Raw genomic sequence first — 18702 nt, 5'->3', positions numbered from 1 at the left:
TACTTTAATGGCAGAAATGCAACAGTACTAGCGCTTAGACAGTAAAATAAATCTGTTGATTTATTTGGAATTTAATGTTGAATGTGATCATAATGGAGCGAGTTTCGTGTCTATTTGAAGGTAAATTGATGGTTAGCTTATTTTGGGAGTACTCTATGAGTAGTCTATTTAAACATATGAGTGTGTTATGAGAGCCCAGAAGAAAGGTCAAACGTTTGCTATAAACTCATACTTCTGGTGCGGTTTTTTACACCCCTTTCTCCGGATCCAGTTTTTTGCTACATATAGCAACATTTCCAGTTCCTCGCCAAGGAACACTTCAAAACCTACGTCTATAAATTATTATTTTACATATGCATACATTATTTTTTGTTTAAATGAAAAATTGAATAAATTTAAAAGCTAACAATTGCAGTTGAATTTGAACCGGAGACCTCTCACTTTTTAGCATTTTTAGTTTTTAATGCTGAATTGATTTGCCGCATATATGCTCACTTTTAACCTAAAAGATAGCTTTAGTAAAAATTGTAGCTACTAATTCTTCCGTTGAGTTAGCCAGTGATATTTAATTGATATGTAGATTCCTTTGACTAACTACCTAGCAAACGAATAATAAACACATCCTGCTCCATGATTGTCTATAACTATGCCCTGTCTTAGTTTTAGCGCTTAGGCTATATCCCGATGTCATTTCTGGTTTCTAGTGCCTGATAATATCTGCTATGGCAACCAGATGTGTTGCCTGGTCTTCACTAAACTTTAAAGCTTGAGATTGTCAGAAGCTGTCAGGGCTGCAACAGTATGCAACAAGCATGTGGCAAGGACACACGCATAGCATGCTTATAAGCCGTTCGGCTCAGTTGCTGCCAGTATAAGCCGTTGGAAACCAGACACCTGCATGAGCAAAAACCTCACTCATTCACTCACTCCCCCACACCCTTTCTCTCTCTTCCTCTCTCTCTCGCTCGCTCTTTATCTCTGTCTGGCTGCTGCTGTTGCTACTGCTGTAATCCTTTCGCTGCATTTATCAAAGCAACGTTACGCCACGCAATTAATGGAAAATGTTGGCAAGTGAAGCACTGGCAGCTGGGTTTCCGTTTGTATGCAGCTGTGGTTTGCTGTCAACACTAATTACCCGCTCAACTAGTTCAATTTTCAAGAGATTTTCCAATGAACACAACGGTTATGAAACCACTGCAAGGCACAAGCATTTCCTAACCGTACCCCCCGACCACAACACCGCTGTCTGCCCAAAATTCATTCGTGGAACTCAAAGTGACGCATTTGATTTTAGTGTATGCCGCATTGTATGCCATTTGCCACATTTAGTGCACCACACTCAAATTTCCACAGTTTCAACATAATTTCCTTGCAACCGAGTTGCCTGTGGTTTTGGCATTTGTCAATGACTGCTTATTATGCCACTCGTTAGAGCTGAGCGTGTGTCCTGCTTGATGTCATGACTTAGCGTTCCATGCATATGCATGACGTTCATGATGTTCATATACCCTTCACAAATCCAATACGCGCTCATCTCTACTACAAACTGGGCACTAAACTCGATTTAAATTCGTAGAAATTACAGATTAGTTGCACCATTAAATGGCACTTATTGAAATGCCACTAGTTGCTTCTCATTAGATATTTGGCAGCTTATTAATGGCGAACCATGGACGTGCAGTTGTTGTCTAGAAAATCAATGCGTTGCTGCTCAATCTGTGGCTATTTATTATGGCGCCAGCTTTTGATGGCAGCTGTTGAAATTCTTTGATCTAAGGCGTAGTCATTAATCATACACACACACAAACAAACACACTCACACACATAAACACACGCACAGCTTCAAGTGTCACTCATTGTTGGTGGCAGATAACTGTCATAAACTTTAATTATATTTTCATCATGACAACGGCGACAACGACAGCTCGCTGTTGATGCGCATGTTGCATGCCTCTCGCGCTTCCTCTTTGACTCTTGCTACTTGCTCTAGCTGATGTGACTAGAACAGCCAGCACGTGCCATAGGCGCTGCCTGTTAAAAGCAAAAGTTGCAAAAAAAAAAAAATGAAAAAAAAAAGGAAAAATTGGCAAAAGTACCAATTTCTTGTTCTGCTTCAGTCTTCACCGTGGCCGGCTGAAGTATTATATCTGCGCGCTGCACTGACAGGCCAACTAGTTGCATGCCAATAAAATTGGCATTCAATTTCAATTGTTGCCGCCATTGGCGTGTAAATGACAATTCCAGTTATCCCTTACAGTTTTTATTTGATTTTTTATTATTTCCTTTTTTTTTCAAATTAAAAGCAAGCCACTTAATCCACCACAGTCTGCGCCAAAGTCAATTAAACGAAAAACCTATATATAAAATGATAAGAAAAAATGCTCTAGACAAGCGTACTTGACTTGATGATACCCTATACAAAGTGATAAGCAGAGGTAAGCTCAGTGTTTTAAAAGCGTTTAGATTTACGGTATAAATCGCTGTAATTCAAAATCCCTGTAAGTCTCATACATCTCTAGACGTATTTATCAATAATCTAAAATGGTTTTTTTCATAGAAGAGAAATATTACAACCCTTTGTATTATATTTATTTTTGATTCTTGTTAGATAATTATTATTATTTTTATTTAAGTGAAGCTGAAAGGTTTTAGGCAGGCTATATGTAAGTTAATAACAAAGGTTCCAAAGCTCCCAAAGGTCTCTGAAAGCAAGGTCCCAAGTTGAGTAGATACCATTGTCAGCTGATCAGAAATATCTACTTTATGAGAAGATACCATTTTCCACCTGTAGCACAAAAAAGCACGGGTATACAATGCTCTTTTAAATCAATTTTTAGCACTTAAAGGGTATGCAAAAATTGAATGTGTGTGCGTTTGTATTTGCCGATTTTTATTCAATTTGGACCCTTAGCTGGCATCCACCATAAAGCGAACTCAAATTACTTCTCGGTCAAATATAAAAAAAAAAAAACAAGTAAGACGCTCTAGTCGGGAGGTCCCAACTAGGGGATACCCTAAGCAATTTTCTACTTGCACCAAATGCAGCTTGCATTAAAAGTGTGACTTACAATACACAATTCGAATTGGTTTATTAACTTGATTTATTGCTATGTGGTGCTTTATGGGGTTGGATTTGCTTCCTTCTGCCTGTTACATATATTTGTACGAAAACATTATACCCTCTTTACCTATTTTTAATGGGTTCAGGGTATAATTAAGAAAAAAACCGACGAGCATGTTCGATATATATACGAGACCTACATGCGTTGTATATAAATATATATATATATAAATATATATGTGCGTTGCCATAAGCTGTAGGCCGACATTGATTGCCATTTAAGTGAGTTAATAAAGTTATTGATGGAGTATGCCGCCCGTTATACGTGTAACGAGCCTAACGACTTTTTTAACTTCAACTCAATTGAAATGTGAAATAAAAGCGTGTCCTTACAGTTTAAATAATTGCTTCATTAGTATTAACACGGCGTATACATATTTTTAATATCAATGCGATGCTGATCAATCAGATAGGGCAAAGGGGTTATCTTATTTAAGTGTCAAACAAACAAAATCCAATTAACAACGAGTGCGACAAATAATAGCCAAGACTTGGCATAGAGATTGGATTAAAAGCGAATACGTTGATTGGGTTTCGGATTTTATTTACTACATTCAGTGGCCATTCAATGCGTTGCCAGGCACACACATACAGCTGGCAAAGCAACAGGCGGTTGTGTTGTAGGATGTGCATGAAGGATGTTGCATGCAACTTGGCGGGCAATGTGTGGCATGAGGGAAGCTGAAGTGCAGGTTAATTGCTTTGGAAATTACACACAGCGCAACATATGGCAATCGGTTGGTTGGCTGCCATACACAACGCTAATCGATTTATAGAGCAATTTTGAGTACGTTTAGCGAGAGTCAAACAAGGATGATGTGTTGAGTAGCTGTGCGTGAAGTGAGGTTAACGTGTTTAGCAAATTAAGATGTTTAGCTGCAAGGTGCTTATGATTTAATTAAGTATGTTGAGCATTCAAGGTAAATTTTAAGTTTTTATATCAATTTGAAAGAATTATTTGATTAACTCAGTTATTAATTAATGCCAAGACAAACATCTGACAAAAGCTCGAAAATTTCGTCTAATTTCGTCAGCGCAAGGTAAATTCACCTTAAATACATAGATAGATATAAATGAAGTATAAATACAGAAAAAAAAATATATATATAGAAACAGATTGATTTTAATAATCAGGTAAGAATCAACATCTATATCTAGATCTTTCAATATCCAAAATGAACACATGCTGAAGGACCTGTATTTTAAATTTTCGGGCTATGGCATTTTCAGTTACTAAAACCAACGCCCAGTCTCTTACGGATAAAAAATCTTCTCCATCGACAATATATGGAAGTTAAGTTCAAATATAATAGTAATAATAAAAAATATTTGAGTGTGATCGGTGCAGATGACCACAGCTCTGATTGCCAGAGAGCTTATATAGACACACGACTGAACAGCAAAAAAAAAAAGTCTTAAAATCGGTAAACAATAAAAGGATTTTAATAGCCGTAATCTGAAAAGCATATATACAACATATATATATTTCTCTGTTTTTTTTTCACAGTTTTAACAGTTGAACACGACAACTCATAAAAAAGCAGAAGGAAATTTGCAAACTAACTGTGTGGGCTGTTGGGCGGGCCAAACGGGCGGCATATACATATATATTTGGAAGCGTCATTCGGCTCAAATGATAACTGTCAGGCGCTAAAAATGACAATAGGTTTAGTGCTGTGTTGGCCATGTTTGTTGATGCGTCGTTAAACTTTTTAGCCTCACGCATCGCACACATAAAGCCCTATGGGGCACATATCAATGCCTTATGTAGGAGCATATATCCGAACGCGGGCACCAGGGCAAACGCAACGGCTGAAATTGAATTATAGCTCTCACAGATACACACACACACACGGACGGACGCATACAAGCACACGCACACACACACACACACACACCAACACAATTGTATAGCTGAAGCCTGACATATCGAGCGAGACGTAATGAAATATCTGACTCTCCGACTGCATAACGCTGCGATGTCGACGTCGCAACGGCGTCGTAACGGTAACTGAAATAGAAACGGTCGCACAACAAAGTGGGGCGGGGCCATGGGCCATGGGCCTGGCTATGGATGTGGATGTGGATGTGGCTGTGGATGTGGCTATGCAAACAGCAGCAGCCATGCCACATTGTTAGACTCTTTCATTTTCAGCTTCGCATTTATGTATCTCGCACGTTTTTGTTGTTTGCTGTTGTTGTGGTTGTTGTTGTTGTTGTTGATGTTGCCGCTGTTACTGTAAAATATGGCTACGGCCGCAGAAATATAACAGCAAATAAAATCAACAAAGAGAAAGAAAAACTCTTTTATTCGAGTAAACCGAAGATGTTATACCCTTACAGACATAGGAATTAACAGGTGCAACATATATAAGGAATTTGCTTTCAGATGACACGACTTTGCTTAAAACCGAACAATAACCAAAACAAGAAATGGTCACATCAACTTTTTTTTATTTGATCTCCAAATTTAAATCAAGAAATATGATTCGACATTGTGAAATTGGGTTGTTACAAAAGTTGCAATGCAAACCAACAATAAACTTTTTAATTTAATTAGTAATAATTTTTATAGAAACGTTGAACGTTGTATTGAAAAAATTGTTGTACATATTTTCCAGCATATGCGTGCCCTTAAAAGTTATATATTTGAAACCTATGGTTTATCCTTTAGACAAATATAATTGGACTTCGTCGAATTTCGGCTCGGCTTAACTTTAATTTGACATAGACAAAGACATAATGTTGAAAACGAATCCCTATATGAAGTGGTTTCATTCGCTTTAAAACAACAATTTCTCATACAATTGCTGAATAATAACAATATTAAATACATTTTTTTCTCCATGTGTCACAGATTTGGTTTTAAAATCCAAATGCCCTGTTGCTAAGACATAAATAAGTTAGACGAAGCCAACGCAACTGCAGGAGCCAACAACCTGTGCAGGAATCTGAGTTGGCCCGCTGCTAGCCTGGCACCGGCACCGGCACCGGCACCCCGGCATCAGCATCAGGACTAGCACCGGTATCGCCATCGTCATCAGCATCAGCATCAGCATCGGCATCGGCATCGTCGTCATCGGCTTCGTTTTATTCTATTGTTTCATTTCATTTTATTGTCGTATGTCATACAATGGCGTTACATTTACATTTCCCATTAAACTTTTTGCTATCAGTTGTTCTCTATTTGTTGTTGTGCAATAAATTTAAATGCTTTGTAAGCCATTTTCATGAATTATGTACAAGCAAGTCTCTTAGTGTGTGTGTCTGTTGGTGTGTGTGTGTAAGTGTGTGTGTAGCTATGCGTGCAATAGGCATATAAATAATTCCAATATAGAAGCTTGTTGCAAATAATGTTTTTTCTTTTAAATGCTTTCTCGATAAACCAATTTTAATCGTTTTTTTTTTTTTTTTGACACCTTTTAAACAGTTGTTATGATTGTTAAGATATGTTTATCTTTGTGGACGATAGAGCTTTGATAAATTTAATTGATATTTTCAGCGTTCACTTATGTGTTTTTTCTGTTTCAACTTCGATTTAATTTGGTGTATTTGGATTCATATTTTGCTCTTTCATTAGATGAAATAAGCACCATCGCCCGGCAACCACTCGCTTTTTAGAAGACTCTCAGATGTCTCAGTCACCTCACAAAGTTCGCCTATATGGCTTCGTTCCACGTTTTCTCCTACTTGCACGTAGCATTTTCGAAAACTACGATTTACTGCTGACTCTCGACCCAGCTTAGATAGCTTCTGTACAAATGCCAGCGTCATAGCCCTTCCTGTTTAATCTGTGCGTCATCAATCTGTCACTCAGTCATGACAAACACTTTTATATTTATAAACTATTTTATATAGAGTGTCTAGTAGAAATATGCAAATTAAGTAGAAATACATTACAATCCAATCCATTTACAATTAAAACTTGATGTGAGAAAGCCTAAAAAATATAAATTGTTTACATATTTCAAAAACGACTTTTTTGCTATAGTTTTTGTTACTTGCATTTTTATACTTCGTTATTAATTTGTATAACTACACATTTTTCATTATTCCTTTGCGGTGTAGTAGCTGCTGAAATCAAATGACATTATTCCTTAAATTCCTAATGCAAACGCTTCGCCTGGTTCCAATAACAATATGTAGCGTTATAATGTGTGTGAAAGGAGGCGTGTGCGTGTGCGCTTGTGTGCGGCCCACAAAAGTATGCATCAAAAAACAGCCGAAATCACTCAGAACAATTTTGAGTTGAAAAAAGAAGCAAATGAAATTGCAAACAGTAAACGGAATATTGATTCAAGCTTGCACACAAGCATTCCTCACGTGCAAACACACACACACACACACACACACACACAAGCACTAACACATGCACACCATACCACACACACCAGGTTGTCAGGTCGCTACTTGCAGATGCAACAATTTGTCATTGAAATGCAAGCGCATGAAAAACTAAAAACCAACCGAAAAATAAAAAAAATAGCCGACACCGACACCAGCGACGACGGTGCTGTTGCTGGAAAAGCTGTTGCTGCTGCTGCTGCGGCGCATTCTTCGTGGCAGCAACACGGCCGCCACAGCAACAGCAATGGCAGCAGCAGCAGCGACAAATACGAAGAAGGATACGGCCGAGTCGCGGCCATGGCCGTGTGTGCAATTGCCGAGCGCTTTATATCGTATACGATAAGCGCACGACCAACAGTTGCTCGCAACAGGGAGCTGGTTGATAGGCAGCTTGGCGGCCAGGCCAGGCACAGTCCACACTCGTCCGTTGGGCTGCACAGACGCGTTGCACGGCAGTTGACAGGTGTTTTTCTCAAGTGTCGCGTAACGGCTTAACAGAGATTTGAATATAAAACATTGACTTTTGTGAGAAGTGCAGGCAAATAACAGTTTGCAAGTGCAGTTGAACGTTTCGCAAATTCAAAGTTTCGTTTGCTGTTGATGGCCGTGGCGCCTGCGTCGAGGGCAACTGTTGCTGCAGCTGCTCAAGTTGTGCATGTAAGTTGCAATACACACACACACATGTACACGTATAAAATCATATAAATATACAAATACATATATAAATAAATAGACAAAACAAAGCTGAGATTGCGCCATCAATCCTGGCATGAAATGAGATCAATCAAACTGGTTGTGCTACGATATGTGTAATACTATCGATTTACAGCCAAGCACACACAAAACACACACACAACCACAACATACATGTCCAACAGACACTCAGCTAGACAGGTGCCAAGCTAAGGTACATCTGCCTAGAAAAGTATTCTAAAAATATGTAAGCTCACAAGGCAGACGACAACAGCCTCCGGTTGCGCTGGCTGTTGGATTAAAGCCCAAGCCTGAATGCAGGAGGCAGGAAAATTGCGGCAATCTAAAATTGAATTTCAAACTAACGGCTTATAAATAAATTAAATGTATGCCAAGCAGAACGATTTCGACATAGATTGGCTCAAAAGCATACACTCAAGCATTTTCAAGTTAGCCACCCACTTTTAAGCCATCAACTCATATTTAATTTGTATTCAAATTGCAAATCAGATAAATAAAAAACCTGAACGCAATTTTAATTCAATAATTTTCCATTAAATTGAATGCGCGAATATTTAAATTAGTCTTATACTAATTTACATACCTTAATCACATTTCCTAAAACAAAACAACAACAAATTGTCTGTAATCCAGTTTTCTTGAAATAACCAAAATATTTTTTATCAAATGCCCAAAAAATTCCACTGACCGCAATATCTAATTTACGGGCTTGCTTTAGTTAACCCATTCCATAACATGCATTTGGTAGACTATTTTAAATTTATATTTTCCATAATTTAAACTAATAAAACATAGGAATCTAAATTTTAATTTGTTCTCATAGTTTTTTGAGCTCAAAGCCATTCTTAAAAGTCGGTACGGAAACGGGATCAAAATCTAAGCAGACATCATACACTTTTAATCACGAACGGTATTTTAAAAGTCTGTTTAATTTACTTTTTTTGAAGAACCAGGCCTAAATGCTTACCAAATAATGTGCAGTTTAGTTTAGTTTAGTTCGTAGAGCCTCTACGATCTTTTTTTTGTTGACAGTTGCAAACGGCAAGCAAAGATATTTGATTCATTTGCATTACTTCGATATGATTTGAATTGTTTAAAGTAGTTCGGTAAGTAAAATTTGCAACTAAATCTTTTTACAATTTTCAAGTGTGCTTCATTCAAGGAATTTTATATATTTCTGGGCAAAAAAAACCTCAACTCATAGCTTTCCTCTCTTAACTAAAGATCTAAAGTGCCGCATTATGATTAAGTTGAGCTACTCTGTAAAAGCTCGTTTTAATACCTTCCTACCTAGTTGCGAAAATGCATTTAACATTTTTACATGCTTGTGGGCCAAGTTGTTCAATATGTTGGCCAACAGCACCAGGCAAAAGTTTCCAAAGTGCTTGACCGCTGTGAGCTTCACCTGTGGCCAGCTGAAAAGCAATAAGCAATGAGCCTTACCCACCCGGGCCCCACCCCCACCGCCATCAACCCGTTTAATCAGTATAGCTGCCTTTCAGGGGCCTGTCAGCAGCCAGAGCGAGTCTGGGGGTTTTATAGGGGGCAAGTTCTGGTATGCCCCTCGCTTGCTTCCGACTGCCAAATTGGAGACTATAGTATCTATATCCATTCAAGTGAATGTCACCCACAATGTTGTGTAAAAGTTATTTGAAAACGGGCTACACCGAAATGATTTCCGTGGAAAGAAATGTGCTTAAAGGCATGCCAAAAATCAATGGAAAGCGTCTCCGCCCCAGGGCCAACTGAAAGGCGGCATTTAATGCACAGCAAATGCCGCTGGTAGGCGTGTCAACGCCCCGCACTTAAATTACAACTTCACACACTTGTATAACGTGTAATAAGAACAAATATAAAAAGAAACAAGATTGAATAGCTATCATCAGTAAGCAGAAGATTAAATACTCTTTTTATCACGTGGCAAACAATTGCTTCTTTCTGATCGATTGTTCCTATAGAAGTTATATAATATTGTGATCCAATATGATAGAGTTTTGTTAGGCGTATAGCTAAGCGCTTCATTTCTGAATTCGGTCAAGATTTCTTGAAAACAGAATAAAAACTCATTTATCAGAAAATTTGCTTATAAAACTATTTGGCACGTAAGGCATTATCTAGATTGGGCAAGATATCTTGAAAAAATGTTGTTCAGAGTAGAACTTTGTTCGGATCGAATTTCCTTGGAAATTATATGTTTCAGTGATCTGATTAGGAGGTTTCTTTAAGTTTTTTAACATTAGATTAAAAATTGAGAAAGAGTTTACGAAGAAACAGGCAGTCAAACATGGACCACCGATTAATAATAAATATATAAATTATTATAAAGGAAACGTCTGCTTTTATGCGCTACATATTTTCCGACAAAACTATAATACCCGCTGCAAGGGTATAACAAGCCACAACACGAAAAGCGCAAAAGGAAATCCAACAGCGACCAACTGACAGAGGTTGGTGGGGGAAATAGAGGGGCCTCCCAGGCAAGCTAGTCATCGACATGTTGGTCATAGTCATCATCTTGGGCCGCATTTCCAGCGTTTCGCTTAAGGAAATTTGTGTGTCAAAAGGAAAAAAAATGAGGAAAAAAAAAAAACAAAGTATACAACTACTTTTTTTTGGGAGGCGTATGGAATGGCGCTTTACAGTCCCCAGCGGCCTGATTAAAGTCGTATGCCACAGCCCAGTTCGGCCGCAAGAAGAAAAAATGGCCAACCGCCAAGAGAGACACTGAGGCTGGCACAGGATGCGTCTAGTGCGGCGCGCAAATGATGAAATAAACGAAACTAATCCAAAAGAAAGCCCAAAACGCGAGCGCAAATTCCAAAATATTTACACTGCCAGCCGCAGCCGCCACTGGCCACCGCCACCGCCACGTCCTGCCCTGTCCCTGCCCCAGCAGGATGAGGCCAACCGGCTGCTGTGATAAACATCTTTGCCAAGTAAGCAACAATTTTTGTGCCCCAAATTGGGGTTTTCTCTTCACTTGGCTTCTTTTTTTTTTTTTATTTTCGGTAGGGTGGCTGATTGGATGACGAGGCTTAGCGCGTGCAGGCAAATATTTTTAATGATTTTTCCGTTCAGGCGCTTCGCTTCGATCTGAGCGTTTGTTTTTTACGCCCCAGTTAGTGCAAAACTAATTATATTGAATGCCAGCGCCAGCGTAGATATGGAAACAGAAGCTTGGACAAGAATTTCCAATTACGAACAAAACTCAGAGATCTCACACACTTTTCGACATTTTCTCGCCTTCAGTCAGCGTCACTCAACAGAGTTACATTGCTTGACAATCCGTGCCCTATGTGTGAAATTTAATCGAATCACATAGCAGAGCAATTTTTTAAAGCTGCGCGAAATTTCTGATATCTCAAAGACCTGAAGTTGATATACACTGTCTTACACTAAGTACATGCACGGTTGAACCAAGCCTGTAAAACGTGCATTGATAAACTGACATTTTCATAGATATTCCAGATTGATTATTTTAGTTAAGTACTATATTTTGAAATTCATGAAATAAGAATTTCGTTACAATAACCGATTTTTTACAATATTGTTACTTGATTCGAGTAAAAGCATTGCTACATTTCTCTGGAAGTTTATATTTCATATAAATAATACATATGATCAGTCAATTAATTATTGTTTTATTTTATATAAACTTTTATTTTTATATTTTTATTTCTGTAATATAAATCAGCCAATATATATAATATATATATCATCTATCCCCCTTTTCGTAATTTCGAAAAATGTAACCATTTGAAAATGGGTTTCAAGCATAACTGGATAATTATAACAGGTAGATACACACCGTATATACACAGTTTGAAAATACCTCCTCCACTCCACACAAAGCAAATTTTCAAATGCAAATCATTTTCAAATCCTTGAGCCTAGATTAATTCATTAGACATCAGACATCCCTCTGGTTCAACTGCATCACAAATCGTTGATGCCTTTGGCAGTGTGTGGTTCAATCGGGCACCACGTGAGTCCATTTATTAATTTTTTTCCTTTACTTCTTATTTTTTCTTCTGCCTGCGCTGCATGCAAATTTGTATCACGTTCGCGGACATTTCCAATGAAATGTGGCAAGCAGAAAGGCTGGCATGCTGCTCTCAGCTGCTTCTTGTTGCGTTTTGTTGCCGCTGCTAATGCAAAATTATGGCTTTCAGCTGAAACACGCTTCTACATTTCCGTTTCCGTTTGTGCTCTTGTAGTTTTAATGCATAGCACGCAAAACTGTGTGTGCTTCGGTGTGTGTGTGAGTGTGTGTGTGTGGGCACGTGTGTTTTTGAATGAGTGAGCAACACGTTTCCTTTGACATTGATTCACTCGCGTGTCAGCTGGAAGGATAATGTTTATCCTTTAGCCTGTACTAAACATGATCAAAGTCAGCATTTTTTATTCTGAAACTTGGAATAAGCCTAATAAAAAAGCCGCTTTAAGTGGAATTATGCTTGCCTAACTGCTTTTTTTATTCGTGTATATGGCCATTTTTTTCCACCTACACTTTAAATATGGCACAGCCCTTAGCTGCACCCGCTGCAGGACGCGTCTCTGGCCAACAAGCCGCACATCCTTCACTTGGCCAGCCAATTAGGCCAACACTAGTGGCCAGAACGTGTGCTTTCACCCACTTAACAGCTCCTGGCCGGGCTTAGCCTTTGGTCAAGCCCTACTCCTTCATTGTGGGACAACCCTTCCACCCAGGCAATTACAAAATGCTGCCGCCTCGTTGCCATGGCTAAGACGCGTGCCCTCTGTCCCTTGGTAGATTGAGCTGGCGGCATAACTTATTAATTAGTTGAATACATAAAGGCGCGTCAATTTCAATGCAAATGCACTTTTAATTAAATTTGAAAATAAAAAGTAAAAAAAAAAAAATTGCTTAGAACCCCAGCTCAACGCTAATAAAATGCAAATAAAATGCTCGCTAATTTAATTTCCGCTTAATTGTTAATTAAAGTGCAATAAAAAACACGCTAATTGCCGGAGAGTGATGGGGAAGCGTAGCATCGTGCACAGCTGCTGTTGCGAAATGAGTAAGCTAAATACATACTAACTTGCAACATTCCATTTCAGAAATTGCGATTTCAGAGTCCGACATTATAATTTGCTTATAAATCTGCACGAAGTTTTACAGCTAACAGTTTCAATTCACAAATTACAAACTCTAAGTGCAATTAGGAACAGGCGTGTATGTGTTAAACAAGCTGGTATTACATGCCGCACACACACACACACACACACGCTCACACACACTCACACTCACACTCACACACACATACACACACACACACACACACTCTCACCCACTCATGCACATACTCTCGCATCGCACTCAAGTGAAAGACAACAACAAAATCCAATTTGGGTCTGTTGGGTACCCACAGTGTGTGCCACCGAAGCAGCCAGTGCCACACCCACAAAAGCACTCGAAAACAAAAAACCAAAAAGCCAAAAAAAAAAACAAAATAGAATGCAAAAGCCGTTAGATTGTGGCATCTCAAAAGCAGGCACGACTCGGTCTACAGGATGTCCATGTTTTTGCCCAGCCAAGCCGATTATCTTTTCATGCTACATTTGTATCTCAAAGTCAAATGGCACTAATCCAAATTTCACAAAAGGCGAACAACAAATTCAAAAATATGAGCTAAACGCATGTGTAAGTAGGTGTGTATGTGTGTGTTTGTTTTTGTGTGTGAGTGTGTGCTGGGCCTTCAAAATATTGCAGCCTAAGCGCAATGGCAGCAACATCAGGATCAGATTTTGCCTCGCACTTACATGCGTGTGTGTGTGTGTGTTTGTGTGTGTGTAAATATGGGTGTTCTAACTCCAAAAATTAATCTGACATTTTATAGTGTGGTCCTTTAAATACTCTAACACACTGCTGGGTAATGTTTTCCTGTAGCTTAAAATATAACATTTTTATATTATTATAAACACAATTCTCTACAAAATATTTCATATTTTATATAGTTATGTCCACATATTTAGCTTATGATCATCTGCAAACTTAATACTATATAATGTATGCAATACTATATAATATATGCAAATAAAGTAGTAGATGCAATATTCGGTGTTTTGCATTGCTTATGTTCTTGTTTATTCTAACGCTGGCATTTTTCCCCTACTGTCCTTGTCGTTTGTGGCCATTGCCAGCCACACATGTAAAGTTGAGTTTATCTCAAGAATGTAGATTGCCTGTAAAATATTTAATTACACACTGCGGTGCCGCCGCAGACGCACAGAGAAAAAGCCTGGCAAGCGACAACGACAGCAACAGCAATGGCTAACCAGAGAGGACATAACACGCATACGCCATGTATGGCTGGATGGCTTGTGCTTGTTCACTTGGCAATTTGCAAGTGTTGGCAACTGTGGAGTGTGCTACACACAAGTGACACTTGTATGCATGTGACTGAAGAGCTCTGCCGTGTATGTGTGTGTGTGTGTGTGTGTGTGTGTGTGTGTGTATGCTTGTGCAATTTTCTGTTTATTTATTTGCCCTACAGACTTACGGGTAACCTGGCTGTCAGCTTTACAACCAAATAGTTAAGCACATTTTGCATTTTTAATAAACTGTAGCAGCTCACTTTGCATATGAAATGTGTATTGTAGAAAGAACTTCACAATGTTTTCCGCACATTCATTCATTAGTCGCCCGGCCACGTCGGAGTGCCAAAATGTTAATTATGTTTATTGAGTGCCCAACAGGGCAAACAACTCATAAGGTAACTGGCAAACAGTGCGCGTCACATGAATAGCTACACAACGATGCCAAAAATCACAAAGCTTATGTGAATAAAGTATTTGTCATCCTGCTATACATACACAACAGTAACTATCAGTACAATATTTGTTCAAATTGTTAACTTTATTTTAAGGCCAATTAGATCTCGGTAAGAGCCTTCTACTTAAAAGATTTCCATAGCTGAAGCTTCTTAAGACGCCCCCATCGTAGCAAACAAATGCAACTAAAGTACTTAAAACCTATTTTCTTATGATGAAAACGTTTTTACGCGACTTTTTTCTAATAGCTAGGTCGCTCCAAATATAAATTGATACAAAGTCTTTTGCAAGCAACCTAATCTATGTAATAATTAAAAAACTCTGGATCTAAATGAAGATGCAGACAATTGAAAGGAAAGTTTAAAAACCCTTCTCAGTATGTCTGACCATCTTGAATTTTCAGTTTGCCTTCAATATAAGTACGTTGAAATAGACACAATATTCGCGATTTTTACTCCAAGTGTAGTCCTGTATATTCCTTAGTTCTAGACAGTTGCCACTAAATCGGCTTTGACCTTTCCTGAGAGGCAAACGCGTTACACTGGCTGCAGGAAACCTTTGCATTTGATTTGCGCGAAGGTCGTTTTAAAAATAAGCAGGCGCCAAGCCAACCGCAAGCCACAAGCGCTGACACACGGCCTGTCGATCAGAGCGCGTCAGTTAGTCAGTCAGTCAGTCAGTCAGTCAGTTAGCCAGTTGCTTGGCGAAAGCCATTTCACTGTAGCCTTGAGCGCGCCCAGCGGCGTTCAGTCTTTGCATTGACATTGGGTGTGGCAGAACCAGGGGCTGGGCCACGGTTCGTGCCACACACAATCTGACGTGCGTCGAGGTGCTAAATGGCGCTCATTGGCTACCTGGCTGCTAGACAGTCTGTGTGTGTGTGTGTGTGTGTGCGTTTTTGTTCGAATCCCTGGCAAGCACATAATTAAAAGCGACATTTGTTTGGCTTTTGTGGCATTAGAAAGTTGTTGCAATTAGAAAACTTTAATGAGTGCCGCACATAAAATCAGACTCGATGTGCGTCTAATGAATGATTGGCTATAACATAATTAGAACAGCGCCAATTGTAACTAAATCCAGTCAAAGTAACTGGACCCACAAATTGACTGAGCCAACATGGGCTTAATATAACAACTCCAATTTGGCATTGATTCTGCTGCTATAAATATAAATGGGGTATCAGCAACAGCTTTGGTCTCTGACAAACTTAGTTATATTGTTACTGGATCCAGGAGCTGCAACAGCTTAAACTGACCTTCAACGCTGGCATTTTATTTATTTTATTTGCCACCTTTGCTTGCGTGTCGCTAACAATTTTCGTAGATATATTTATTTATATAGTTTGACAACAGCAAGGTGTACAAATTGATTATAGAATTTTTCGTAATGTTCATTTATTAAAGCTTTACAGATTATGTCATTTATGCATAACTATTTGCAACAAAAAATGTCCACATTTTATTTTGCTACAACAGACTCAATATTAAAATGCTTTCATATGATTGCTTTTTGAACCCTCAACAAAAAACTAAACAAGAAAAAAATTGAAAAACTTTTGTGAAATATTTGAACTATGTGTTTTGTCAGGAGCTTAGCAAAATGCGTAAAGGGCAGCTGTCTACCTGTACTTGCCGTTGGGGCTATTGTTACACTGAAATGGAAATATAAAATACATGAAATATTTATGAAAGGGAATTCGTTTATTATAAAAATGAACAATACGCCGCAGACTGCAACACACAACTTTAAAATTCGCATCAACAAAATGAAATTTCATAAGGAAGATTAGTTTCAAGTTGCTCCTCAAACTGCTTAATTAATAATTATCTTTATATGATATATCATTTCTACTAAGTATAAGAAATATTGAATTAAATTGAGCAACTCAAAACTTCCCTCTCATCTACCGAACACTGCCAGATGCATGATAATGAAATATATATACCATACATATACATGTATACTAACACATATTCATCCGTAATATACTTTACTATCTTTATACTACACAATTCGTAAGATAGCTGGATAGCTACATACTCTAAGGGGACGACTTACCTTGGCAAAGGTGATTTAATTGGATTCCATGAATACGCAAAGGAAAGGAAATACATAATTCAATTATTATATTTGTTGGAATGCAAATTAGATATTCGATATGTTGCGTAGTCAAATTAGAATTTCAATGCAATTAAGTGCACATTCAAAATAACTCATACGCACTGTTGCGCTGAAAATCATAGCAAGAAATTGCTGTAACTTAATACGTATACGCTACGTAAGCCAGCAAAGCAAAAATCTAAACTTACGTGTATTGACATTTGTCCAAGTGTAAAGATTTAGCAGTGTGTGTGTGTGTGTGTGTGTCTATGTGTGGGGTATGGCTGTCGTAGGGTGAGGCCAGCTAGTGTCTAGAGTTGGACAATAAGCCAGAAGAAATGGCTTAGCGAAACGAAAAAGTGCTGCAACACGAACGTGTCAATGAGGTTTTTAAGCTTCTTGCTGCTTGACTAACAGTAAAGCACACTGACTGACGCAATGTGGGCAATCTCCAGCCAACAAACTAGCTGCCACCTGCCACCTGCCACCTGCCACCATGCAGCTGCCACACAAGCTGTACTGAATCCCTGCCTGCCCTTTTGTTATAACATATTACTTTGCTGCTCAACATGTTGCGGCTGTGATGGCAACAGCATGTAAACAGACAAAAAGCGAATGCAGCAGCCAACGAGGCCAGATAAGACGAGCCTGCAACATGCTGTGCGTGGGTGTGTGTGTGTGTGTGTGTGTGTGTGTGTGTGTATATGAAAGAAAAACACAAACAGCAAAGTACACACACACACGCACAGCAAACGGATTATTTGTTTTCGGCAGCTACTTCTTTGTTTGCTATTCATTTTTTCTTTCACTCTTTGCACTGTGCAACGTACATAGGCCTTTATCTGCAGTCCGTGTGAGCACAACTGCCACCTGCCTCTATACATACACACACACACACACACACATATGCATATATATGCATGTATATGTATGCACAGCATGAATAAGCTAAAGTGTTGCGCCTAAGCTTGAGGGCTAGTTTAGTGTTATATGCCAAGTGAAACTAATTTGGCAACAGCTTAGCAACTGCTATCAGACCTTTGAGCGCAATACTCTATATATATATATATGTATATATATAGTATTTACATATAAACATATTTATGTATAACATATACATACATATACAGATATGGTCATCCAGTCAGAATGGGATGACATAGTTCCATAGCTACGCCTGTGTGCCTCATTATGGCTTGGCCAGAAATTAGTGCGTCAGATATGGTCGACAGCCTTTTTTTGCAGTGTTAATAAAATCACAACAGCTACTGGCCGCTGTGGATGGGCCAAAACCACCCACCCCAAAGCGGTGCCACAACAAACGCGACATTTTCAATATGCTGGCCAAAAGCAGCGCGAGGCGTTCAGCAAACATTGGTCGGGTTCGTGCTTACATGTGCGCCTGGCGTGGCATAAACAAACAGAAATAGCCAACAGATACACACAGACAACACACACACGTGCTGTTGTTGTGTTGTTGTGTTGTTGCTTTTTTTCTGTTCTTGACGGTCCCGCTGGTCGGCCTTTAACGTGTGCAGAAGTCAATTCCCGTGCTGCCAAGGCTCGCCTGGTCGCGGCTGTGGTCATCACACAAGCTGACGCTAACAATGTTATTAAAAACTCAT

General features: G+C 38.9%; 1 protein-coding gene across 2 annotated transcripts in view; it reads left to right on the top strand.

Annotated features, from left to right (window-relative positions):
* The first annotated feature begins 7893 nt into the window (after positions 1–7893).
* Positions 7894–18702, top strand: part of mAChR-B (muscarinic acetylcholine receptor) — a 31691-nt gene continuing 20882 nt past the window's right edge. For both annotated transcript variants that reach the window (XM_032436982.2, XM_032436981.2), the window contains exon 1: positions 7894–8125. The gene's annotated coding sequence lies outside the window, so the exon portion shown is untranslated. The remainder of the gene's footprint in view (positions 8126–18702) is intronic.

The sequence above is a fragment of the Drosophila virilis genome, chromosome 2 (assembly GCF_030788295.1).
Source record: "Drosophila virilis strain 15010-1051.87 chromosome 2, Dvir_AGI_RSII-ME, whole genome shotgun sequence".
Taxonomy (NCBI): Eukaryota; Metazoa; Arthropoda; class Insecta; order Diptera; family Drosophilidae; genus Drosophila; species Drosophila virilis.
The sequence above is the reverse complement of the archived record's forward strand: the minus strand, read 5'-3'. Positions and strand labels throughout refer to the sequence as shown.